The 26,373-nt window shown below is 37.7% G+C and overlaps 1 protein-coding gene and 1 non-coding gene across 6 annotated transcripts in view; one reads left to right on the top strand and one right to left on the bottom strand.

Annotated features, from left to right (window-relative positions):
• Window positions 1–26,373, bottom strand: part of EXOC6B (exocyst complex component 6B) — a 690,744-nt gene that overhangs the window by 602,892 nt on the left and 61,479 nt on the right. The window lies entirely within an intron of this gene.
• Window positions 17,581–17,645, top strand: LOC126934555 (small nucleolar RNA SNORD78). Its single transcript, XR_007719018.1, has one exon. It is a non-coding gene; the product is annotated as a small nucleolar RNA SNORD78 (small nucleolar RNA).

The raw sequence follows: 26,373 nt of genomic DNA, 5'->3' as shown, positions 1-26,373 counted from the left end.
TACCAGTTCCTCCTCAAATTTCCCAACAACCTACCCACCCCATCACAGCTAAAGGCACTATACAGTTGCCCAAGCCAAAAATCTAGGAATGATTCCTAATCTATCTCTTTCCGTCATATACTCTATCCAATACATTAATAAGTCCTGACAACTCAACCTCCGAAACATGTCTTAAAATTTACCATATTCCACCATTTCCACTACAACACAATCTAAATTTATATTACCACCACAATGGACCAATGCAATAGCCTCCTAACAGTCTCCATTCTGCACTTTGCATGTACTCCACCCCCTGCCCCAAAACAGACACTCCACACAGTAACGAAAATGATCATTTTCAATCAATAATTTAGATGTTATCCCCTGCTTAAATCTCTCCAACAGCTTACCTTTATAAAAGAATTAAAATCTTGAATCTTTATCGCTGCCTGTAAGGCCCTATATAATGTAACCTCAAATTACCTCTCTAACCTCATTTCTCTCCTCTCTCTAGTTCCCACCCAAATTCCTTTCCATCCTCTATGTTCCAGCTACCCTGGCTTTTTTTAAAGCCTCTTCCTGCCTCAAGAATTTTGTTTTTCCAGTTCTTGTACTAGTAATGCTCATCCCCTATACCTTTGAACAATCTCTTCCTCCTCATCGTCCATGATATGTTGTCTATCTCTGCCTCCCCACAACCCACCTCAACTAGATTATAAGCTCAAGGGCAAGAATTTTGTCTGCCATATTGTACCTCTATAACAGTGCCAGACAGGTAGTAGACAATAAGTAAACATTCATTGACTAAAGAATGACTAACACTATCTTTAAGGACTCTTTGATTTCTGACATTTGTTCAAGAAATACTCATTTGCTCATTGCCAACATTTTCTGCTTCTATAATCCTTTCTGAGTACTGGATCCCTATCCTGATCCGGTGGATCAGAAACCACACCCCCCTCAGGAGGTCAGTTCTACCACCCAAAACTCAGCAATAACCATAGATGAACCAAATAGTCATGTACGGCATAATAATGTTTTAGTTAATGATGGACCACATATACAATGGTGGTCCCATTGTATTATCTAGTGAAGTCATAGCCTTTGTAACGTTGCAGTGCAACACATTACCTTTTCTATATTTAGATATATAAATACGTACCAGTATGTTGTAACTGCCTACAGTATGAAGTACAGCAACGTACTGTACAGGTATGCAGCCTAGTAGCAATAGGCTATACCATATAAACTAGGTGTGTAGGAGGCTATATACCATCTAGGCTTGTGTAAGTACACTCTATGATGTTCACACAACACAATCACCTAATGATACATTTTTCAGAACACATCCTCTTTGCTAAGCAACATATGACTGTACATGTTTGGCTTCCAGTCAAGATTCTGAACACTTACTTCAGAAAAGGCAGAGCAATCTGGATTCATTCTCCTTCCTTTGAAATAAAGGGAGATTGTCAAATAAATTATAAACAATCCCTGCTTTGACAAGTAGGAAAACTGTAGAATAACCACTTGCCTGAAAAAAACTGTTTGGAATACATAACAGAATCTACCACTGACATTTCAAGTAATCTCAAATAAGCTTAACTTTTCCCCTTTTGAAAGGAAAGGAAAAGAAAGGTTTCCATGTAAAGATACCCATTTACCTTGACACTTGGAGAACTTGGAGAACGCGAAGAATAAACTGCATAAGCTGATATATTATTCAATATTAGACAATCTCTTGGTTTCAAATTCAGTACACCCTGACTTGACTCAGTATACTTCTAAGTTAGATGGCAAGTATAGTTCATTCTACTGGGTAAAACTTCTGTTCATGTCTTCCCTCCAGAGATCTATGTTAACATCATAAAAGACAACCTCACAGAAAAGCAAATTCCAAAGTTAAGAAATTCAGAACTTATATTAATAATGCCTCCCTAGGCTCTCTGATCTTCCCATTAAAAAAAAGAAAATCAAAAACCTAAGAAAGGAAAGTGGATTTTAGCTGCCTATGTGGCCTTCATCTTAGCACTGTAATTAGCTTGCTCTATATAAGTCTTTGGCCAATCCAGTTAATCTCTGTGACCTTCAAGTTTCTCATTTAGAAAATAAGAAGCAATCAATTACAATTCTCTTAAAAGTACTAGCTTAGCTTTAAGTATCCACAATTCACCTCCATTTTCAAGTTTAGTCAATAACGCTAAGATCATACATTTGTAGAAGTCTAAATAGGCAGTAGTTCAAAACAAGTTAATGGACCGGTGGTGGTAGCCCATGCCTCTAATCCCAGCACTTTGGGAGGCCAAGATAGAGGGATTGCTTGAGGCCAGGAGCTTGAAACCAGCCTGGTCAACATAGTGAGATCCCATTTCTTTAAAAAACAAAATAAAACACAAGTTAATAAAGTTTCTACCTGCTCATCACTACTCTCCATCTGTTACTCCTATCTTAGGACCATTATGATTGTAATATTCTATTTAATTATTATGCAGAATAACATGAAAGGTTTGCAGTGGATCCCCAGAGTATTTTGAGAATTTTAAAAAAAGAAAGAATAAAATGTAAAACACCCATATTTAAAACAGGGGATAAAGACTATATTTAAGAGACTTTATGTTCCACAGGTATGTTTCAGGAAATCCATGATTCCCAGATCCTATGTGGATTTTGTATATATAGGTAGATGTACATATATGCATTTTTAAGAAAAAAAAAAAGTTTCCCATAGTTTCCATCTGGTTATCAAATACGTTAAAAACCACAGATTGAAAGATTTTATTTCAAATTGTCTACCAAAGGAAAAGGCAATTATGAACTGATCACTACCTACCAGTTCGCCATGAAACAGCATTTCAAGTATATTTAACTATAACACCTTGCTAACCAACATATCCTTCAGATATAAAAGGCTAAAAACAAAAATAAACAAGACTTAAACACTGAAAAGGTCAGAAATTTACTACTGAAGCCAATCTAATATCAGTAGTCAACATTGCAGTTGAACAAAATGTGGCTTTTCTCTTTTAACAAATACCTTAAGGTAGAGAAAGACTGCCATCTAGTGATGGCCCTTTTCTAACATTCCTTGAAATGATGCGGCCTTACAAGTAAACAGGACTGCTTAAAAATCTAAAAACTGTATTCCATAATACCTATTGATCAGAGACTTATAGCTGATTACTAAATGATAAGTAAGGTACACACCTCTAATGTTTAAATTTCCATTACTATTACAAAGCAGGATCTTGAGAACAAAGGCATAGGTTTTTGACATGTCCAGGTTATATTGCAGTTAAACAAGACAATCTATGGAATAAACTGCACCACTAGTTTAATTATTTGTGATTATCTCAATAATAGCCTAGTACTTGGTAAAAGGCAAACAAGAAGAAACACATGGAAATTAACTAAACTTTTTATAGCCTAAATTTGACTCAACTAAATAAATGCTGCCATGTGGAGTCTGGTTTCCAAAAACCCCCAAATAAACCACTGGTTTTTGCAAAAAGTAAATTATTTATCCTAGTATAACTATCTGGTGCATAGTTCTAGATTTCATAATAATACTATATCCATATCCCACCTAAATTTCATGTGCATATTAAGAGATCTTAATTTATAAAATGGCACTTGAGTAATTCTATTGAACAAATATTTACCATTCCCCTGTACTGAACCACTACAGGATTATATCACTTGCTTAGAGCCTATATTAACTCAAATTTGCTTGTCAAAGAAGGAGGAAAAATAATGTTATGAGCATTATTTCATTTAAATCCAATGCATCTTATAAATTGGACATTATTCCCATTTTATAAATGAGAAATCTGTAACCCAAGAAGATGAAGCAACTTGCCAACTTCACATAGCTACAAAGTGTCCTCTCTACTGCATTAGTCTATCTCCTAGAACGAGGAAAGCAAGCAGGTGGCATGGGCCCTAAAATGTTAGTTGAAAGAGGTCTTAGAGATGGAATACAAAACTCTCATTGTACACTCAAGGAAACTGAGGTCAAGGCAAGTTAAATGCCTTAATCAAAATTACATTGCTTGTTACGATACAATTAGGCCTGACCCCCAAAGAAAACAGAAAAAGCTAATGCCACATGAAGCCCAACACAAAGCTAAGTGGTTTAAAAAGAGAGAGAGAGAGAGACAAACTTCTACTTCAAGATGAGTAAGTTGCCTATTAGTTGTGCCTATGCAACTATTCTCTTCTTCCTCCTATTGGAGGAGTCCCAATTCATTCTGATATTTCTGTCCTGCCACAAAAGATAAATATTAATTAGTCTGTAAACCAATCATGGTAATTGCATTCTCTTTGTCAGTGATCAGTTAATATATGGTGGTGTGACACACTCATCTCACCAATGAGAAGGAAAATCTGTCAGTGAGGGTCCAAGAAAAGGTTTTCTTTCCTGAAGCATTCAGGAAAAGAAACTGCTTTTCCAGCCTTAGACATTGTCCTGTGAAAGCATAATGTTTGAGGATGCAGTAACCACTCTGAAAAGGAAGAAGATATTGCCCAAAAAATAGAATGGCAAAGGGGAAAATGGAAAGCACTTGGCTCTTCAATAGTGATGCAATCCTGAAACAGCCCTATCTCCAAACATCATGTTATATGACTTAATAAATTTCCCATTGTTTAAGCCACTTTCCCTCGATATTCTGCTACTTGCAAAGGAAAGTATCCTAAATGACGCAACATTATTCAGTCTTCAAAGGTAACAAGCAAATCAAAGAAACAACCAAGAGCAAGTCAGAGTCTACACACTGCAAAGCAATCTTGTTCCCTGGACCTACGCCATTCTTCTCCTTTTGCTTCTAGTTTACTTAGGAGTAACTCCCATTTGCCCCTCAATTTTCAGCTTGTACCTTTTCTGGGAAACCTTCCCTAATCACATAGACTCTATTATGTGCTCCTCCTCGGTGATTATCATCTGTACAGAATTTATTAAACTATATCTGATTGTCCATTCACTTGCCAATCTCCCTGTGGGGAGAGACTATGTCTTACCCATTTTATCTCCACCTCCTGGCACACAGCCTGGCACAGAGGAGGTCCTCCATATATGATGAAGATGGAGAAAGAGAAGGAAAGGTAGGAGACTAACTGATGAGGATTTCTAGTTGTTTCAGAGGTGGATGCAAAAGTGCATCTCATGATACAAAGCTGTTGAGATGTTTTCAGAACCACGGAGAACTTCAAGACACAATGAACTGAACATTTTGGTTTTTGTTTTTGATTAATTCAAGGAAAAATTCCAGAGTTTATTCTGGTCTTTTCTTTTTCATATATATGTTTTTAAACTTCTGTCATGGTTTTATTCCTCAAACATTTTCTTCTCATTAAGCTCCATAAAAGCATCATTAGTATTTTTGTTTATTCCAAATGTTAAAAATAAAGTGGAAAAACAGATTTGTGCATGATGTTGAAAGAGAAACGGCAGGAGGTCAAAAGGAGTTTAAAGTCCCTTCTCCTTACTTCAGTTTGTCTATCAGTTTAATTCCAACCTTACTATTGTAATCTGGATGTTCTGAGTGCATAAAGATGAAGCAGATCAATCAGATCATCATCAATGGCAGGAGAAGCATATGCTAGTTAATGAATTCTAACTGAACATTATACCCAAATATTTTTGTACTGCCACAGGAGGTCAAATACATTCAAATCCTTTTTCCAGCTCTGAAGATACCAAGGTATCCAACTGGCTTCACATGAAGATAACCCATATAACCAAAAGAATGCTGTGATGCAGATCTCTCTCAAGGCAGGAAGGGAACCCCAATGATGGCTATCTTCAGAGGAATAAAAACAGGGTGGAGCAGTTTCAATTGACACCTAGCCAAAGGGCCTACTAAAACCTGGTTTTGGTTAAATACCACAGGAAAGTAGAGAAGGGGAAACTGTCACAAAACATCAGTCAAATCAACAACAGACTATTAGGAAATAAACTAATGAAAACAAGGAAACTCCAAATTAAGAACATAGAGACTGCCATAACTGCTACTATGATAATGTCACACTATTAGAACAAGTAATCACTATCAGTAACTGAAGATATAAAGGCAAAACAGGATTGTTAGTGGCTTCACTTTGTCCTTTGTATCTATTGTGTTAAGTGCAAAAAGATTTTATTTCATTGCATCTTTCAGTGGTGGTCATGAAATCTGGCAGATAAAAGTTAGATCATGAATGTGGCTGCTAATTATAAGATAAGGTATAAAAAAGTAACTCTACAGCCTGGTGATAGTCATGAATCTAACCTGGAAAACTGCTGAAAGCAGAGCACTAATACAATTGTTTAGGAGTTATAATACCCTTGGTAGGTTAGCTCTGGTTTCACTGCATGTAATTCAGTGTGTTAAGTTTAACACTTAAACATGCAATGTTGGAGCTAAATGAAACGACCGGTTCACTTAGTATCTATCATCAACATAATTAGTCTGAATCTAGGGCATATTGATAAAACACTTCCAGATTCTTTACAAAAGATATTAATTAGTAGGGTGGTGCAAAAGTAATAGCGGTTTTGCCATTACTTTTCATTTTTGCCATTAAAGGGGAAAGTAATTGCGGTTTTGCCATTACTTTTAATTTTTGCCATTAAAAAAATGGCAAAACCGCAACTACTTTTGCACCACCCTACATATTTAATTAAATAATTACTCTGAAGAGATGTGTAAATATTAAGAGACTGTGTATTAATTATTGAAACATGATTCTACTGAGAGAAACAAGAAAAATGAATAATTGTTGGAACACTTCGGTCTCCCCACTTAAAATTATCATTATGGTTCCAATGATAGGCATCATTAAGCTATTAACAAAGAAAGACAAACCACTAATGGTTAACACTAGTATGGTAGAAACACTGCAGTGAATAGTCATAATCCACTTAAGGCATGTAGATTTAATGTGGACTTAACAAAAATAGACCATGCAAGTTTCCTAGAATCTCTGAATCAAACCCTAATAAATGTAAGTAACCTCATGTGTAGATGTATATGTTGTATATATTATGTATATAAATGCATGTATTATATATAGTATATATGCTATATATGTGGGAGACACATATATACATATACATACCTCAAACACACACATACATACATACACACACACACACACACACACTTTTTCTAATTTTCTGAGAAAGAACCAGACCTAACAATACCACATTCAACTCCTGGTCCAATTTCACCCATAAGCAGTTGTCTGCTGATACCCCATGGCCAAAAGTGACCACAATTTAAAACTCTTTAACTCTCTAAGCAATTAAGTACATGAAAGAGGATGGATGAAAGGCATCAGAATAGTTTCCATCCTAAAACATAATATAGAACAAAGCAGGCAAAATAGGATGAAGCTCCATGACCAGTATGGAAGATTGGATACGTGAAAAACATTTCTACTATCAAACTCCTAATCACCTCTAACCACCTCTAACCTAATCTCTCTAATCACCTCTGACCTAATGCTTCTATTTTATAGCCATACAGAGAAAAAGAGACATGGCCTATTGCCCACACAAGGTGGGGAGTCAAATCAGAGGCCTTCAAATGAATGAAGCCAAGATACCCCCAAGATACATCCTTAGTAAAAGATAAAATAGAAAAACACTTCCCCATAAACTTCCCCATTTACTTGGAGACTGCAAGTAAACTTGCCTATCTGGTGTTGGCTCTGGGTGAGGGAAGGAGAAAACTCCCATGATAATTAAAATCACATGCCAGCCTTCTCACAGAAGGGAGGTCTACACTAATACTATCAGTCCTCTGTGGTCTGAGAAATCTCAACTGACAACTTATTTTTAAAGTAGTCCCAGCATGGTTGTTAATACCCTCAAATAACTGACTGAAGCAAAGGCAAATCTTCTCCAGAGAAATATACCTTTACCCATACTTCTAGGAATTCTCACAAATAATACTCCTTAGAACTGGAACTTAAGTATCAACAGTCATAAAACATACAAGGAAACAAAGTATAAAAACAAGAATCAGAAGAAACACAAATAGCAAAATCAGGCTTGCAATGGCTTAAACATTAATATGTATACATTAAAAATAAATGTGTAAGATGTTTAAAGAAATATAAAAGTGAATTACCAAGAAAAGAAAAAAAAACTATCAAAAATGAATATATGAACCCAAAATACCTGAGACAGGTCTCAGTCAACTTACAAAGTTTATTTTGCCAAGGTTAAGAACAGGCCTGTGACATAGCCTCGGAGGTCCTAATGACATGTGTCCAAGGTGGCTGAGGTACAGCTTGCTATTATACATTTTAGAAAGATATAATACATCAATCAATACATATAAGATTTAGATTGGTATGATCTGGAAGGGCAGGACAATTTGAAGCAGGGAAGGGCTTCCAGGTCATAAGTAGATTTAAAATTTTTCTGATTGGCAACTAGCTGAAAGAGTTATTATCAGTAGAAAGGAATGTCTGGGTTACAATAAAGGGTTGTAGAGACCGAGAATTTATCATGCAGATGAAGCCTCCAAGTAGCAGGCTGCGGGGAGAATAGACTGTAAATATTTCTCATCAGACTTGGATTTTCAGGTTAACTCTGGAATGCCCTTGACTGACAGGAAGGGTCCATTGAGATGGTGGGGGTGCCTTAAAATTTTATTTTTGGTTTACAAATAGATAAACCGGAAATGAAATATAGAACTTTTAGAATAAAAACTATAACAACTGTTATTTGAAACAAGAAATGGAAAGGAAAATACTTAACTGGGAGGTGTATATATAAAAAGTACAAAATGCATAAAGACGAAAGATGGAAAACACTAAAGAAGAGAATGGAGAATACAATGGGTTTAATGGGAGCTCCAGTAAGAAATAAGAGACAGGTAAATTTTTTTTTAAATAGTTGAGAAGTTCCCAGAATTGATAAAAGATGTAATGAAGTTGTGACCCTCAAAATAAAAAGACAGACCATAAGCCTTACCAAAAGTAGCCCCATCTCTGCTCAGTTATATCTAGCAAACTTTTAGAACTGGCTGCCTATTTATCCCTTCTCTTCATAGCTAAACGTTAGTAGCGTGCAGAACGTTGCTATGATGGAGCCAATTATATAAATATATGGACCCCTAGACCCGTGCAAACTTTTGGTATGTCTTTTATCAGCTCATTCTTCCATTACTACAGCATCATTTCCAAACTGTCACCATTCTCTTTAAGATGCCAATCTCAATCCTACAACTGCCTTTCACAACAAATGGTATTGCCATGTATTACATTTAAAAACTTCAGGCTTACTAGGCACAAAATATTCTTAACTTCTTGCATTCCAATACACAAGTCTGTCTATATCTCTGTCTACCCTGATATTTGTTCCTTCTTATCTCTATGAAATAGACAGGGCATCTCAATGCAAGACTAATCCTGTGTTCTCAAAATCTTGTATCTCTTCCACTCCAGGAAGGTTATTCCATCAATACTTTCTTTGGTGGGGGAAGCTGATTTCTTTCAAAACATGCCCCCATCTTAACAAAACAACACAGCCCATCATTTTAAAGAAAAAAAAAAATGCACTAAATGAAAATCTCTCTTCTGATAAATTTCCTTCTGGCATCCTTTCCCTTCCCTTTCTCTCTCTCTCTCTCTCTCTCTCTCTCTCCCCTGCCCCCTCTCTCTCCCCTGCCTTTTCTCAGTTAAGATCTTAAAAGAGCACACTACACTTACTGCCTCCATTTCCTCAAATTACACTTGCTTTTCAAACCAGTGTAATCTGTTTCTTACCTATACCACTCACAATGAACCTATTCTTGCTAAAGTCAATAGAAGACTATTAATTGTCAAATCAAACATTCACTTTTAAGTTCATCATTTACTTGACTTCACTTTTGTATGTGCCACCACAAACTATCCCCTCTTTTTAAAATCTCTATTCCCGGGGCTTCTATTACACTCCTCCTTGGTTCTCCCATTCTCAGTCTCCTTCAATAATTCTTCTTCTTCCCTCTACCCCTGAATACCTCCTTGATCATTTCTTCTCACTCTTCATATATATATACACCCTCAGAGATATCATCAATACCTCAGTTGTTAGTATTAAACAAGTCTGGTTACCAAACCAATAACACCAGGATATATCTCTGTCAAGTCCTATAAACCTGAATACCTAACCACCATTCATCCTCAAAGACATCACAAACCGTGCATGTCAAAAACTACTCAGCTGGGCGTGGTAGCATGTACCTATAGTCCCAGCCACTCAGGAGGCTGAAATGGGAGGATCTCTTGAACCAAGGAGTTCAAACACAACCCAGATAATACGGCAAGGGGCATGTCTCTTGAATTAAAAAAAAAAAAAAATTATTTAACTTTCTACCCAAACCCACATTTCGCTCCTAGTATTCACCATCTCAATTGAAGATAACACCAGCTACTGAGTTACCTAAACTAGAAATATGTATGTTAACCTTGACACCTTACTTCACCTCACACCTCCTCATAACTAGTCACCAAGACCTATCATTTCTAATTCCATAATGGCTCTTCTATGCTCTTTCCCCTCCCTATTCACCCAGCTACTGCCTTGACTCATGTCCTTATCATCTCTCTTCTGAACATTTGTTTTTATCACTTTCCTCTTATATTTGTAACAATCCATCTTCAATACTTCTTTGACAGTAATTTTTTAAATGAGACCTTGTACTCGGAAATTGAAAGACAGAAATACACACACATACACACAACTTTAGGATCTTGTTTCAGGATCAAGTCCAAAGTCCTTAGCATAGTATGTAAGACCCCCTCCATGTCCAGCATTATCTCTGAATACTCCCCACATTCACTCTACAACTCTACTTGAAGTTCCTTGAGCGTAGCATGTATTCCCTCTGCCTGCAATCTCCTTACCATCACTTCTCTGGCAAATTCCTACTCATCTCTCAAGGTTCAGCTCAAAAGTCAACTCTTTCCTAAAACGTCTCTCCTTAACACAACTACTATAACCTGATACAGAAGCTCCTCACCTTTTTAGTTTTTAGGATTTGTTTTTGTTTTTGTTTTGAGACAGGGTCTCACTCTGTATCCCAGGCTCAATCGATCCTCCTGCCTCAGCCTCCTGAGTAGCTGGGACTACAGGCAGGCACCAACATGCCTAGCTCATTTTTTTGTGTCACTATGTTGCCTGGGATGGTCTCAAACTCCTGGGCTCAAGCAATCTTCCCACCTTGGCCTCCCAAAGTACTGGGATTACAGGTGTGAGCCACCAAGGTAGAACATAAGAAACTATTCATAAAACCAAAGCAACCATGAAGAGCTTAAGCTTGCATACTCTGGAGGAATTTACACTAAACAAGACCATGAGTCCATTCTTTAAAGATTCGAATTCAATACTATTTTTCTCCTACTTGCTGATATTAGGCATCTTTTCCCAAATGAGACCAACTTCTTTTTTTTTTTTCCGTTTTGGTAGAGATGAGATCTTGCTACATTGCCCAGGGTGCTGTCAAACTCCTAGCCTCGAGCAATCCTACCACCTCTGCCTCCCAAAGTGCTGGCATAACAGGGTGTGAGCCACCACACCCAGACAAATTTAATCTACAATAACAGTCTGTTGCAGCATGTATTAGTCTAGTTCTACTTATTTCATTTTTTAATAGTTTTTTGGGGGTTTTTTTGGTTTTTTTTTTTAGAGACAGTATCTCACTCTGTTGCCCAGGCTGGAGCACAGTGGCACAATCATGACTCACTTACAGCCTTAAATTTCTGGGCTTAAGGGATCTTCTAGCCTCCACCTCCTAAGTAGCTAGGACTACAGGCATGCACCACCACACGAAGCTAATTTTTAAAAAATTTTTTAGCAGAGATGGGGTCTCACTATGCTGCCCAGCTGGTCTCAAACTTCTGGGCTCAAGCGATCCTCCCACCTCAGCCCCCCAAACTGCTGAGATTACGAGCATGAGCCACTGTGCCTGCCCATAGTCTAGTTTTATAAGGAATATATTTAAAAATCTATATTTTTAAGGATGAAACAAAATCTATTGAAGCACCTAGCCCTATCCTTGATAAGGAGTATGTGATAAGGATATAGGATAAGAGTTACTCCTGAACAGTCATGGTATAATCATTCACCAACTGGCTCTCACTTTGACACTGTATAAATTTGAACTGGTCTTGAACCTATGAAGCCATATGTGGTTTGAGGTAAATTTCACCAGGAGTACTGTCATCTTGTTTTGCCTCAAAGTTCTTGAACAAATGCCTAGTATTATCCAGAAGTTACATTAGGATAATGGGCCTAGAAATCAATGGGCACCACTACTAAAGATATTCACTGGAGGAAAGCACAGTTAATGTCCTTTTACTTTGGAATGTTTATTTGTTCATATTTTTGAAAGGGTACTACGGTGAACACTCTATACAGTAATGATTTATTTACATGTCTATCTGCCCTATAAGACCATGAGTTCCTTGAGAGTTTACACCTGGAACAATGGCTGTATCCCACAGAGAAAGCATTATAAAGTGACGAAGAGCCAAAGCAGTGCCCAAAAATGTTTCAACATTTCAACTTTCCCCAAAGAGAAGCACTAGAGTTCAATAATAAATATTTTTACCAAAAAGTCAATTCAAGTTCTAGCAGTGCAAATAATTTGCACTTCAGCTAAAATGTTAAATAGAAAAAGAAAGAAACAGAGGAAGAAAAGGAGAAATTTAGATGGCTAAAGGAAATCTATTATAGGAGGAGAGTAGTGTCTGGCAATAATTTGTTATTTCCCTAGCTCTCCTCTAACCTTCTCTGGAAGCTAGGAGAAGGAATATGATTAAACTGCAACAAGACCTGGTTCTGAAGAGAACTGATGTTTCTGGCCCTTGTTGCCAACAGAAGGGGGAGGGTGACAGCAGTCCCTACGGGCTTTTAGAAAAAATTGCTTCCAGGTGGAAATTTTTTATGGTACTGAGCAGCCTGGAGCCATTTTTTGCTTTACTTCTTAACTACTGATGATTAAACCATGGACAATCAGGCTGCAACAATGGAAACAGTTAGACGGCTCTGAAACATCATGGTTACATGCTCCAAATTACAAAGTTAACTCTCAAAGGAGAGAAACATTTTGTTGGCAAAATCTTTTTCTAATGGGGGGACGTTTTTAACTGTGGGCGGAGGGGTGTCAGGTGGAGTCTGTCAAAGATTTATATTTGGTAGAATATAAAAGTAGCCAAGAACTCTGTATCATAATGATAAACATCAGTCCCATGCCAAACCTAGACACTGTAATGTAGAGTCATAGGGAGCTGAACAAAGGACAATGCTAAATGTCCTGGTATTTCACAATTTTTCATTACTTTATTTTGGCCTGGATTAAGCATTCTATTAAATGATTATCATAGATGCCTGTAGGGAAATCCAGCCACACAACATGTGGGACAGCTAAGTCGATTTATACCTAATCATGGTTCTGAAAAAAGTTGTGATATATATTTCTGAATTCGGAGTGATGGCTCAAGAACATTAGCAAAAAAAAGTTACTTACAATAATAACTCATGAAAAGCACACAAAAACAGAGATCAATTATTTGACCACCCCGTAATTTAATCTAGGCTATTTTATTACCGCAATATCATACAGACCATTAAAGGTTAAATTCAGCCCAAAATTATAAAATAGCAGTAAAAGTAAGCATTTTTTAAATATGTGCCAAATCCTGTTAAATATTTTATATTCATTAACTCACTTATTCCCCAAAAATAATCCTAGCAGAAGTTATTATCATCATTTTGCACATGAAGCAACCTTTCTCACATTGCCAGTACATAGAAGCATTTACCTTTCCCAGGTTGCCATAGTTATATAAAGGATAATAAAATGAAGGAAACAGGATGAGGGAGAGGAAAAGGAAGATGAGTAAATGGAAGAGGAAGAGGAGAGCAAGAAGGAAGGTGAGGTGAAAAACACAAATGTAAAACTACATACACATTCAATATAAAGTTAAATATGTCCAAATATTTTAATTCAATTCTATAGAAAATAATCAAGGACAGAAAGAAAACCAGCAAACTAATACAATGTTTAGATGATGCAATTCTGAATTTTTTCTATTTCTGTATTACTTTATCTATTACTTAAATAAACATGTATTGCTTTTCCAACTGAAAAAATAAAATGCATTTAAGACTCTAGAACAGTACCTGGTTCATAGTAGATGCTCGATAAAATATTATTTAAAATGAAAACCAAACAACAACAAAAATTCAGTGTAACTAGAAGTCTATTTTTCAATAATTATCTAAAATGAAAAAAATGCTTAAAACAATAATGTAGTGGTTAACTATAACAAAATGGAGTCACTTATGTCAAAATTTAACCAAATTGAAGTCAGGGAAGGCCATAAAGAAACTCTCTCCCTTGCATTCCTGAAATACCTGGACATCTTGTTAGTACTTGTAAACAGAGCAAACAGATTATCACAGGAATTTCCTCTGGCCTACAGTATTTCAGATAAGACATTCAAACCTGGACAGTTGCCCAGCAACAGCTATCTCCCCAAATGAATTAGTGCCAACTCCTACAATGTGTCCCTGAGATCAATGAGCTTTGTTTCAAAGCAGTTTGCCTAAATTTCTCTTTGTCTTTAAAAATTCCCAGTTTGTCCTAGTTTTCCTCATGTGGGCCTATGATTTTCATAGCATGTACACCCTAGGTTGCAAACCTTTGCTATTACCAAATAAACTCTTTTGTTCTAAACAGCCTATCTCTCTGAGTTCCTTTTTTAGGTTGACAAATGAAATGAAAACTCCTTCTCAGGATCGATCCCTCACAAACCCAAGAAGCAATGATCACTGGTCAGAATTTTTAAAATTTAGTATCTTTTCCATATTCTAACTTCCTCTTGTAATTAATCATGATATCAAAATGGTTTTAAAACATATATATGGGCCAGGCACGGCAGCTCAGGCTTGTAATCCTAGCACTTTGGGAGGCCGAGGCAGGAAGATTGCTTGAGCCAATGAGTTTGTGACCAGCCCAGGCAACATGGCAAGATCCCAATCTCTACAAAACTTGTAAGAATTAGCTGAGCATCATGGTGTGTGCCTGTGGTGCAGCTGTTCAGGAGGCTGAGGAGGGAGGATCACTTGAACCTTGCAGGTCGAGGCTGCAGTGAGCCATGTTTGCACCACTGCACTCCAGCTTGGATGACAGAGTGAGTGAGACTCTGTCTCAAAAAAAAAAAAAAAAAAAAAAAAAAAGTACATACATTTGATATCCTGAAATTCTTAATTTAAGAATTGATGCAGCAGATTCCTAGATCCCTTCTACTGCAACTACAGAACCCATCAGTTAATGTTATTTTATTATCCCTCAAATGGGAAGGGGAAAGAAGAGAGTAGCTTCAAAGGTTATTATGATGGAACATCTGATCTATTAGTAAATAACTTGATTTGTCAACTGAAAAAGTAAGCCACTTTCTTTTGCTTCCTAGTCCACTAACAAGATATGCAAACAAAAACAAAAACAAAACAAAACAAAACAAAACAAAAAAACTCCCTACAAACATCATAAAGCTATTTACAAAAAAAACATTTTAGACGAAAATAAATCTGGTCCCCCTCTTCTCACATCATAGGTGCCATGTTTCCATTAGGAAACAATTTTGTGTGTTTTTTCTAGAAGCATTTGTTTGAGGACAGTATAGACTAGCCCATTTTAATAAACTCTCTTTAACACTGAAGTGTACAGGGAAAAAAGGAACCTCAGAGATGATCCAGTCCAATTTCACAGACATAACAGATTTTCCAGCTATGTCCATAAATACTAGTCCAGGTTCTGCTGGAACATCTCTAGTAAAAAGAAGTTCACTGCAAGGCAAAGAATCCCATTTCAACAGCTGTTGCAAAGTTCTTATACAAAACTAAAACTTACCTTTCTATAATTTTCACCATTTAAATTATTTTTGCCCTAAAAAGACCAGAGAGAACAAGTCCGTGATCCCTTTTTTTCCCTCTCCAGACTAAACAATCTCAAATTATTCAACTATTCTACATATAAACAGCCTTTCAATTCTAGTTTTACCCCCTGGACATGTTCCAGTAGTCACTTTTCTTTAAGTGTAACAACAAAGGCAGTATAGCACAGTGAGCAAGAACACAGGCTTCACAGACAGACTTTCAGGATTTGAGCCTTAGTTCTGCCACTTAATAGTTGTGTGATCTTGGGCAAGTTTATTAAACCTCTGTATACTTCAGTTTCCACATCAGCAAAATGCAGATAATGGTAGAAACCATTTCATACAGTTGCTGTGTGAAGATTAAATGAGATAATGTTAGAATTCTGAACAGTGCCTGGCATACAGAAAACATTCTATAAATATTAACAATTTTTAAATCAAGCATGGTCAAAGTAGAAAAATAAGGCCCATCTCCTTTAACCTTGTTACTTAGCTCCTATTAACAGCCTAATACTAATGCTTATGCAGTTTTGACAGTCATATCATGCTGTATATTGAACTCAGAGTCATAAAATTTTTCCATGTGCTTTTCTATATTGCTATATGCAGGTAGTTGATACTCTGAATCTACAATTTACTACTATTAACTATGGTCCATTTTTCCAGTCTTGTGAGACCTTTTGGGACAATGACTTTGCCATTTCAACTTTTCATTTCAATGTTTCTCTTTGTTAAGTAGGTACAGAAAGATTTTCACAAAAGAAAAAATCCAGTGTGGGAAAGGGCAGAAACCCAAAAAACTCTAGAATCTAAGAAAGAAGAACCGAAGAACCCTGGCATGCACCAACATTTAAAAGGAGATTTGCTGGTTTCCAATTTTAACAGGGAAGACTGTTAATCACATAACGTCAAGTAGAGACTTGAAAAAGTTAATATTGATTCTTTAGAAAAAGTCCAGGAAATAGAAAAAGCCACCAACCTCACTTCCTTAAGCCAATATTCAGCCCCCCAACTGTGTCCAACTTGGAGAGAATTTGCCACAAGCCAAAGCTTTTCATGTCCCTACCTTTTGAAGGCACAATGGAAACAATTCCCAGAACAAGGGAGTTACGTCAGTGAACTCTCTGCTCTTTCAAGTTGCAAGGACAGTTGATTCACACCATGTGTCAGAGAGAAACACCAGTGAAAACCAACTGAGATAAATTTTAGGTCTCCAGAGATGTTTAATATTAAACTGTATTAAATCATTGTTATAGCAAATTATAAACAAAATATTTTCTTTACCCTTCCTCTCAAATGCTTCTTCTCTTGAAAAGAAATTTTAAGGTAATTCATAGTTCCAAGGTCATAGATGCTCCACCAAAGAAATCATTTCCAAATGTTAGCATCCAGAACCAATGATCTGGATCATACTCCCATCAAAGTGCCCTGGCATATCATAGAGTAAGCTTTGATACATAACCTTCTAGGTTTCAAGACAGTGTTAGTTTAGTGACAGTCATAGACTTAGAGTAAGACCTCACTTTTTCAACTGTCTCTACATGAAGTCATCTTGGTGTCCACTCTATTCAATAATTTTACTTTCTACTTAGATCAAGAAATCAACTATATGTTAATCTACATAAATAATACTAAGTTGACTTTATTTTTAATACTATGAATGGTAAGACTAAAACCTGAAACACGTAATAATGTTCATCAAATGTCTGACCTGAAATGAGCATGTAGACAAAGTTAACATTGAAGAAGAAAAAAAAAAGACCTGAAACAACCTTGATCTACATGAATTTATTTGAAAAAATGGTCCTAGAGCAATCAAAATAAAATTTAACACAAGTGATAACAAAACTCAAATCATAAAAGTTGAGGAAAAACTAAACCAACAATACAAATATTTTAAGATAAAGCTTAACATGTTAAGAGACACCTTTCTGAAAACAGAGACCACTAAAACTGCATTAGTTCAATACAAGGAATTAAGAAATTACAATGGGTAATGGTGGAAAGCAAATTTCACTTCTCTCAAAAATGACATATGATGCCAGGCAGAGGGGCTTACGCCTGTAATCCCAACCCTTTCAGAGGCTGAGACGAGTGAATCCCCTGAGGTCAGGAGTTCAGGACCAGCCTGGCCAACACAGCGAAACCCCGTCTCTACTAAAAATACAAAAATTAGCTGGGCATGGTGGTGTGCACCTATTATCCCAGCTACTCAAGAGGCTGAGGCAGGAGAATCACTTGAACCCAGGAGGAGGAGGTTGCAGTAAGCCAAGATTGTGCCACTGCACTGCAACCTGGGTGAAGAGCAAGACTCTGTCTCAAAAAAAAAAAAAGATGTATGATTAAAATGTATTAGATATCTACCTGAGGCCTCCTGTACATTTTCATTACTCTTCCATTATCAATAGATCAATCTTGTTTGGGCTATGTAACTTCTTTAGAGAATCTGATATTCTACATAGGTGAACTCGAAACTCAACAAAGTGATGACCTACTATGACCCCAATCATCGTTGAAGAAACAAAGTTGCTTACCAATAAATTACTTCTCCGAAGTGTTATATTTAGGGCACTCTCCCAAAGTTATGAAATATCACCACCACATTCTAGCTCTCCAATCTATAGTGTAACTTGATTATTTATTTAAAGAGGGAAAGTAGCAGCATCTTTTTTTTCTAATGTTCAAAATGAACCAAACTAAAGTAGACTTTTAAAGGGCAAGAGAGATTTGACTATTAAATAATAAAATAAATGGCCTCAGAAAATTAAATGGACACTGTTTTCTCAGAAATTTAACAATATTGGCTATGTTATATGGTTTGGGCATTTTCCTGCCATAGGCTCATTTAGTATCTATTTACTGAGAACTTACTAAAAACAAAAAGAAAAGAGTATCTTCCTTTGAGGGTGCCCATACTATAATTAGTAAGGAAATAAGAAACCACAATGAAAGGTAATTATAAAACTGTTCAATGGCTAAGGATGGTAGCACATGCCTGTAATCCCAGCTACTCAGGAGGCTGAGGTCAGAGGTTCTCTTGAGCCCAGGAGTTCAAGATCACCCTGAGCAATATACTGCTCATCTCAAATTTAAAAAAAAGAAAAAAAGCCAGGCGTGGTGGCTCATGCCTGTAATCCCAGCACTTTGGGAGGCTGAGGTGGGCAGATCACAAGGTCAAGAGATCAAAACCATCCTAGCCAACATGGTAAAACCCCATCTCTACAAAAAATACAAAAATTAGCTGGGCGTGGTGGCATGTGCCTGTAGTCCCAGCCACTTGGGAGGCTGAGGCAGCAGAATTGCTTGAACTTGGGAGGCAGAGGTTGCAGTGAGGCGAGATGGTGCCACTGCACTCCAGCCTGGTAACAGAGTGAGACTCCATCTCAAAAAAAAAAAAAGAAAAGAAGAAAAAACCTGTGTATAAAGTAATACAACATTTAAATCTGTTACACTTAGGTGATATAGCAATGAAAAATAAAGGAATGTTCAGTACAGAAATGGATTAGTCAGAAAAGGCTTCTTGGAGTTGCTAACAAACACTAATAAAGAAAAATAAACCTTAACAGCAAAAGCAGAGGGAAGAAAATAACACACAAAACACAAAGAAAGAATGACTGCAGACTTCTCATCCAAATTATATAACAAAGAAGACAATGGAAAAATATCTGAAAAGTGCTAAAGGAAAAAAAATCGTAAATCAAGAATTTTATACCCAGCAAACATATCCATCAACAAAGCAAAATCTTAGAAAATTTGTTGTCAGCAGACCTGTACTATAAAAATTGTTAAAGTAAGTTCCTCAGGCAAATATAATATAAAATCTGTTCAAAATCTGGATCTTCACAAAAGCATAAGGAGCAAATAAACTGGTAAATATACAGGAACATACAAAATATTTTTATTATTTTAAAATTTCTTTTAAAAAATAACTAAAAACATTATTTTGTTCAAAGCAAAAATAATGATAATGAACTATGGAATTCAAAACACGTGTATAAGTAAAATGTAATTAACGATAATTCAAAGATCAATGGGTGAAATGAAAATATACTGTTTTAAGGATTGTATGTTATACATAAAGACGTATAATAGCATTTGAAAACACATTGCGATAACTTAAAGATGCATACTGTAAACCCTAAAGTAACCACTAAAAACAAACAAAACAAAACAAAAAACACTAAGAAGGTATACCTAACAATGGAATCTTTAAAAATATTTAGTTGTTCTAATTCAGTTAAGGAGAATATGAAATGAGAAATAAAGGGAAAAAAAAGATGAGACAAACAAAAAACAAACAGCAAGATAACAGAGTTAAACCTAGTCATATAGGTAATTGTGTTAACATAAATTATTTCCTCTTTTCCTGTTTTCTTTATAATTAATTGAGTATACTTCCATTTCCCCCTTCCTGTATTTACAGCTGTTGTTGTCATTCCTTTGTATAGTACCTTGGTGTTGTTTTGTTGTTTATGTTTATCCTGCTCAAGGAGTTGTTTGAGCTTCTTGAATTTCCATTCCTGTTTTCCAGAGAAAGTCAATTGGAACGTGTTCTTTCTTTTTTTTTCTTTTTGACAGGGTCTCACTCTGGCACCCAGGCTGGCATGCAGTGGTACGATCTTGGCTCACTGCACACCTCCCAGACTCAAGGGATCCTCCTGTCTCAGCCTCCCAAGTAGCTGGGACTACAGGTGCATGCCACTATGCCCGGGTAATTTTTGTATTTTTTGGTAGAGATGGGTTTTCACCATGTTGGCCAGGTTGGTCTCGAACTCCTACCTCAAACAATCTGCCCTGCCTCAGCCTCCCAAAGTGCTGGGATTACAGGCATAAACCACCACACCTGGCCCAATTTGAACTTTTATAAATGTTTCCATTTTTAATTTTTGAGAAGTAAGCCCATATCTTCAAATAATATAATATTGACTGGGCACAGTGGCTCACACCTGTAAACCCAGCAGCTTGAGAAGCCAAGGCAGGCAGATTGCTTGAGCCCAGGACTTTAAGACCAAACTGGGCAACGTGGTGAAACCTTTTCTCTACAAAAAATACAAAAATTAGCCGGGTGTGGTGGCATGCCTGTAGTCCCAGCTACTCGGGAGGCTCAGGTGGGAAGATCACTTGAGCCCAGGAGGTCAAGGCTCCAGTAAGCTGTGATTGTACTACTGCACTCCAGCATGGGCAACAGAGCGAGCCCTTGTCTTAAAAAGATAATACTGCCATTTTCCCTTTATCCATTGAGATATTGTCTATTTCCTATTATAATTGATCAAAAATTACCTCATCATACCATATCATTCCTTTTCCTCTCCTCTCAATACTTATATATCCCTTTTTGTTTTTCTAAAGATTGCTTTTGTAATATAAATAATATAGTTATGCTTTTGTTTCTTGTATTACTAACAACAGATTATCTTGATTCCCAACTATGCAAAATGAAGCATTACCTCCCCCTTATTTTCTCTTTTTTTTTTTTTTTTTTTTTTTTTTTTTTTGAGACAGAGTCTCACTCTGTTGCCCAGGCTGGAGTGCAGTGGTGTGATCACAGCTCACTGTAGCCCTGACCGCCCAGGCTCAAGCAATCCTCCCACCTCAGCCTGCAGAGTAGCTGAGACTATAGGCATGTGCCACAACACCCAGCTAATTTTTTCATTTTTTTGTAGAGATGGGATCTCACTATGTTACGCAGGTTGGTCTCAAACTCCTGGGCTCAACCAATCCTCCTCGGCCTCCCAAAGTGTTGGGATGACATGCATGAGCCACAGTGCCTGGCCCCCTTACTTTCTCTTTATATCTTTTCCTTACTTTCCCCAAATGTGGAAATGAATTTTACACTGATAAAGTTGATAAACACATATATTCTGTTCTATAATCCTAATTGTTTTTCATAGATGGCCCATACTTTATGTTTGCAAACAAATAACATTTGCATTATTTTAACTATACAAATATTCTTCACTTTTAAGCCAGATTGTCTACTAATATTGCCATTCCTTCCTGGCTGGAATCCCTTTGTCTGTAAATCTCTTTCTTGAAATTCTCGTTTCTTCTGCTCCAATCTAAAGTGATACTCCCAGCCAGGTATGGTGGCTCACACCTATAATCCAAGCGCTTTGGGAAGCCAAGGTGGGAGGATTACTTGAGCCCAAGAGTTCATTACCAGCCTGAGCAACACGGTGAGACCTCATCACTACAAATATATATATATACAAATTTTTTTTTTACTTAATAAGGTACCTTCCATTTAGGAAGAAAAATTTTTTAAAAATTAGCTGGGCATGGTGGCACATGCCTGTAGTCCCAGCTACTTGAAAGGCTGAGGCAGGAGGATAGCTTTAGACCAAGAGTTCAAGACTATAGTGAGCTCCAGTACACTCCAGCCAGGGCAACAGAGCAACACCCTCTCTCTCAAAAAAATTTAAAATAAAAATAAATAAACGAATGCTTCTCCAGGTCTTCTGCATACCTGTTTATGATATTCTTTCCTGACTGACTAACAGAACCGCTCAGGCAGTCAGGCGCGGTGGCTAACGCCTATCATCCCAGCACTTTGGGAGGCTGAGGTGGGCGGATCAGCTGAGGTCAGGAGTTCAAGACCAGCCTGGCTAACATGGTGAAACCCCCCTCTCTACTAAAATACAAAATGTAGCCAGGCATGACGGCAGGTGCCTGTAATCGCAGCTACTGGGGAGGCTGAGGTGAGAGAATCGCTTGAACCCAGAGGTGGAAGTTGCAGTGAGCCGAGATTGCGCCATTGCACTCCAGCCCGGGTGACAGAGCAAGATTCTATCTCAAAAAAATGAAAACAAAAACAAAAAACAGAACTGCTCCAGCAACCAGAAATTAAGGGAACAAAACACTGGAGAAGAGGGGAATAGTAAGAATGGGTCAGCTAATATTCTTCTGTCACTTTTTCTCCCTCAAGGTAAATACCAAATCTGCATTCAAGAGGCTGAAGTTCCCAGTAAAGGGAACAAGCAGAAAGCCAAGACCGAAAGGCAGGAAAATCAGCTTTTGACAGTTTTAGAGAACCCTGGTACCTTAAATTAGAGGCATACAAGGTTAGAATCCTGAAGAGGAAAAATGGGAAGAGAACATAACACTTATTTTCTCAACACATTTGCTGAATTCTTACGCTACACAAGGAGAGAGGTTAAGACAAGCAAAAAGACTCAGAGAAGCCAACAGAATGTTAGCTAGTCTTGAGGTATAAAGGAAAGAAAAGAATTAAGGATCTACCAAGGGAAGAGCTCCTAGTCATCACTCCAGGCTCTTTGGAATGTCTGGAGGACTACAGCATAAGGCAGTAATGAGCCAGAGACAGTCACACCCTGACTAAAGGTGAACCCCAGATTTAGCCAGCTCAGTCGTTGACTGGATTAAATATTGCCATACCATCTGCCTTACCAGAAACTGAGGGCAGAGGGGAGGGACCTTCACTTAAGGAAGAAAACACCATCCAAAACCTCCACAATTTTTTTAATGTCTATTCAGTCCAAAATTACCAGGCGTGCCGAGAGAAGAGATTCACAGATTATCTAAATGTTGAACTTATCAAATAAGAACTTTTAAAATGGCTATGATTAATATGACAAGAAAAGAAGAAAAGAACAAAACAGATGAAAAGATGGAGAATTTCACTACAGCCTTACAATTTGTTTTTTTATTATAAAACTGGAGAAAACTCAGAACTGGGTTTTAAAAATTCAGAACTCTATAAATGGTTTACCAGCAAATAAGTCAATTGAAAAAATCCACATTGAGGTTGGGCACGGTGGCTCACCCCTGTAATCCCAGCACTTTGGAAGGACGAGGCAGGTGAATCATTTGAGGTTAGGAGTTGGAGACCTGGCCAACATGGTGAAAACCCATCTCTATCAAAAATGTAAAAAATAGCCAGGCACAGTGGTGCGCGTCTGTAATCCCAGCTACTCGGGAGGCTGAGGCACAAAAATCGCTTGACACCGGGAGGCGGAGGTTGCAATGAGCCGAGATCACCACTGCCCTCCAGCTTGGGTAACAGAGTGAGACCCTGTCTCGGAAAAAAAGAAAAAGAAAAAATATCCACACTGAAGCACAAAGAGAACAAGGAAAGGAAAGGATGTAAAATACAGAAGAATGTAAGAAAAATGAAACATGGACACCATCAAAAGTCTTCAGCCAGCAGTTCTCAAAACTTTTTGCCTGGCACTATTTTTATGTTCTAAAAAATATTGAGTTTCCTGGCCGAGTGCAGGGGCTCACGCCTGTAATGCCAGCCCTTTGGGAGGCCGAGGTGGATGGATCACCTGAGGTCAGGAGTTCGAGACAAGCCTGGGCAACATGGTGAAACCCTGTCTCTACTAAAAATACAAAAAATTAGCGGGGTGTAGTGGTGGGCGCCTGTAATCCTAGCAACTGGGGAGGCTAAGGCAGGAGAATCGCTTGAAACCGGGAGGCGGAGGTTGCAGCGAACCAAGATCACGCCATTTCACTCCAACAAGAGCAAAACTCCGTCTCAAATATATATATATATCCCTTGGGTTTCCCAAGAACTTTTGTATATGTGTTATGTTTGTTGACATTAGCCACATTAAAAATTGGAACTGAGCCAGGCACAGTGGCTCACGCTTGCAATCCCAACACTTTGGGAGGCCGAGGCTGGCGGATTGCTTGAGACTAGGAGTTTGAGACCAACCTGGGAAACATGGCAAAACCCCATCTCTACAGAAAAATTAGCCAGGCCTGGTGGCATGCACCCGTGGTCCCAGCTACTCGGGAGGCTGAGGTTGCAGTGAGCAGAGATGAGACCACTGCACTCCAGCCTGGGAGATAGAGAGGCCTTGTTTTTTTTTTTAAAAAAAAAAAAAAAAAGCCAAGTGCAGTCGCTCACGCTCGTAATTCCAGAACTTTGGGAGGCCAAGGCAGGCAGATCGCCTGAGGTCAGGAGTTCAAGACCAGCCTGGACAACTATGGCGAAACCCCATCTCTACTAAAAATATAAGAGTTAGCTGGGCATAGTGTCGCAGGCCTGTAATCCCAGCTACTCAGGAGGCTGAAGCAGGAGAATCACTTGAACGCGGGAGGCAGAGGTTACAGTGAGCTGAGATCATGCCTCTGCACTCCAGACTCTGGCGTGGGGGACAGAGTGAGAAAGGGAAGGCAGGAAGGCAGGAAGGCAGGAAGGCAGGAAGGCAGGAAGGAAGGAAGGAAGGAAGGAGAGAAAGAAAGAGAAACTGAAGAATAAATTAAATAAAAGAACATACAAGTATAAATAATATTCACCACTGAAACAATGATATTTTCATATCATGCAGCCTCTAATAAACTCAATTCTATTCCCCTAGGAGAAAGCAAGCTTTTTTATTTTTTATTTATTTTTTTTTTTTGTTTTGAGACAGAGTTTCGCTCTTCTTGCCCAGGCTGGACTGCAATGGTGCAATCTCAGCTCACTGCAATCTCCGCCTCCCGGGTTCAAGCGATTCTCCTGCCTCAGCGTCTGGAGTAGCTGGGATTACAGGCATGCGCTACCATGCTCGGCTGATTTTGTATTTTCAGTAGAGACAGGGTTTCTCCATGTTGGCCAGGCTAGTCTCAAACTCCAGACCTCAAGTGATCTGCCTGCCTCAGCCTCCCAAAGTGCTGGGATTACAAGCGTGAGACACTGTGCCCAGCCTAAGCTTTTTTTTTTTTTTTTAAAGTAAATAACGTCTAACTGATATTGTGAAAGTATTTTTAAATCTGTAACTCCCCTGAAAGAAATTTTATCATTGTATAATTGTGCAGATGCAATACTTAAAGACATCATAGCCAAGTATTTCTAAAAACCTATGAAAGATATTAGTCCATAGTTTCAAGCCCTATAAACCCAAAGCATGATGAATGTAAAGAAAACTATACTTGGCCAGTCATGGTAGTTCACACCTGTAATCCCAGCACCTTGGGAGGCTGAGGCAAGAATATTACTTGAAACCAGGAGTTCAAGACTGGGCCTGGGCGCCAAAGCTAAACCCTGTCTCTACAAAAAAAAATTAGCCAGCCACAGTGGCATGTGCCTATAGTCCCAGCTACTTGGGATTAGGCAAGTTCTGGAGATAGGTGGCAGTATTGGTTACAGAAAAATGTGACTATACCTAATGCCACTGAACTGTACCCTTAAAAATGGTTAAAATGGTACAGTATATGTTATGTATATTTTACCGCAATTTTAAAATAAGGTGAAATACAGACATTACTCATACAAACAAAATAAATGAGTCCTTCACTAAAAGAAATGCTAAAAGGAGTTCTGCATATAAAAGGAAAAGTGACCTTAAAATGAAGCACAGAGATGGAGGAGGAAATGAAGAATCAAACAAAAGAGTAAACATATATGAATGGTGACTCTACGAAATAATAAGGAAAACGTTCTGTGGGAACAAAATTACATGTAAAATTAAAATTCATGACAACAGTGTAAGACATGGGAAAGGATAAATGAAAAAGTATTACATATTC

The sequence above is a fragment of the Macaca thibetana genome, chromosome 13, assembly GCF_024542745.1.
Source record: "Macaca thibetana thibetana isolate TM-01 chromosome 13, ASM2454274v1, whole genome shotgun sequence".
Taxonomy (NCBI): domain Eukaryota; kingdom Metazoa; phylum Chordata; class Mammalia; order Primates; family Cercopithecidae; genus Macaca; species Macaca thibetana.
The sequence above is the reverse complement of the archived record's forward strand: the minus strand, read 5'-3'. Positions and strand labels throughout refer to the sequence as shown.